Source organism: Grammomys surdaster, unplaced genomic scaffold, assembly GCF_004785775.1.
Source record: "Grammomys surdaster isolate TR1022 unplaced genomic scaffold, NIH_TR_1.0 198, whole genome shotgun sequence".
Classification (NCBI taxonomy): Eukaryota; Metazoa; Chordata; class Mammalia; order Rodentia; family Muridae; genus Grammomys; species Grammomys surdaster.
The window spans coordinates 7,573,735-7,575,727 of NW_021604643.1; the positions used below are offsets into that span (position 1 = coordinate 7,573,735).

General features: G+C 45.3%; 1 pseudogene; it reads left to right on the top strand.

Moving 5' to 3' along the window:
• Positions 1-724: 724 nt before the first annotated feature.
• Positions 725-1,659, top strand: LOC114623470 (annotated as a pseudogene).
• The last annotated feature ends 334 nt before the right edge of the window (positions 1,660-1,993 follow it).

Genomic DNA, 1,993 nt, shown 5'->3' on the forward strand with positions numbered 1-1,993 from the left:
GGGTGATTCGGTCCTTCTTAGAAGGAGCAACAAAATACTCAAGGGAGCAAATATGGAGACAAAGCGAGGGACAAAAACTGAAGGAGGGGCCGTCTGAAGACCTTTCCACCTGAGTATCCATCCCATGTGCAGTCACCAAAGGTAGATGCTGATGTGGAAGTCAGGAAGTGCATGCTGATAAGAGCCTGATATGGATGTCTCCTCAGAGGTCTTCAAGAGTCTGACATATTCAGAGGCAGATGCTCACAACTAGCCATTGAAGTGATCATGGGGTTCTCAATGGAGGAGTTAGAGTGAAGACTGAAGGAGCTGAAAGGACTTGTGGCCCCATGAGGAGAGCAACAATACCAACCAACCACAGCTCCCAGGGTCTAAACCACCAGCCTGGGAGCACTTATGGAGGGATCCAGGGCCTTAGCTGAATATATAAGAGTGGAGGGCCCTGCTGGGCACAGGTGGAAGATGAGATCCTTGACCTCATGAAGGCTGGACGCCCCAGGGGGTGGGAGTTTTGAGGGTGGGGAGGTGGGAGTGGGGGGTTAGATAGAGGTTACATCCACAAAGAAGAAGGAGGAGGTGTGAGGGGATTGGGGGTTCCTGGGTGGGTGGGGGATGGGGTAAGGGGACAACATATGAAATGTAAATAAAACATCCAATAAAAAAATTAAAAAAAAAAGAAATGTTTAAATAATACATTAAAATACATTAAATTGAGACTAGCGAACAATACAGTCAGGATGGCTAAAGGTGACCCCAAGAAACCAAAGGGCAAGATGTCTGCTTATGCCTTCTTCGTGCAGACATGCAGGGAAGAACATAAGAAGAAAAACCCAGAGGTTCCAGTCAATTTTGCAGAGTTTTCCAAGAAGTGCTCTGAGAGGTGGAAGACAATGTCTAGCAAAGAAAAATCAAAGTTTGATGAAATGGCAAAGGCGGATAAAGTACGCTATGATCGGGAGATGAAAGATTATGGACCAGCTAAAGGAGGCAAGAAGAAAAAGGACCCAAATGCCCCTAAAAGACCTCCGTCTGGATTTTTCTTATTCTGCTCGGAATTCCGCCCCAAAATCAAATCCACAAACCCTGGCATTTCCATCGGAGATGTGGCAAAAAAGCTGGGTGAGATGTGGAATAACTTTAGTGATAGTGAAAAGCAGCCTTACATTACCAAGGCAGCAAAGCTGAAGGAGAAGTGTGAGAAGGATGTTGCTGACTATAAGTCTAAAGGAAAGTTTGATGGCGCCAAGGGTCCTGCTAAAGTTGCCCGGAAAAAGGTGGAAGAAGAAGAGGAGGAGGAGGAAGAGGAGGAAGAAGAGGAGGAAGAGGAGGAAGATGAATAAAAACTCTGTCTCTTTGTGAATACCTTAGAGTAGGAGAGCGCTGTGATCGACACATCTCTTATTTGAGTCGTGTCTATTGCCCTTGTTAGGTTTAATTACAAAATTTGATCACGATCATATTGTAGTTTCTCAAAGTGTCAGTGGTTTACATGAAGTGGCCGTGGGTGTCCAGAGCGCCCTGAAACTGTATCAAAGTTGTACATAGCTCCAAACATTTTTAAAATGAAAAGGCACTCTTGAGTCCTCCTCACTCAGTGCACTTTGCTGTTGGTGTGACAAGGCATTTGAAGATGTTTCTGGCATTTTGTTCTCAACTCGTAAGGTAGTGTTAACTATATGGTTATTGGCTAGAAACCCTGAGTTTTCAACTGTACATATCTATAGTTTGTAAAGAGAACAAAACAACCCAGACAGATTCTTGATGCTCCTTGTTTGGCATGGAGGCTGTGAGGGGAAGATGCCTTTTGGAGGGGGCCATAGCTCAGGGCGTGCACTGTGAGGCTGGACCTGTTGATACTGCGGTGGGCATCCATTTAGCTTCAGGCTGTCTTGTTTTTGTATATAGTGGCATAGCATTCTGCTGACATTCTTAGTTGTGGAAAGGGGGTTGGGGTCAGCTGGCATGAGAAGTGTTTGGAGTTTTTTTCCTTAGT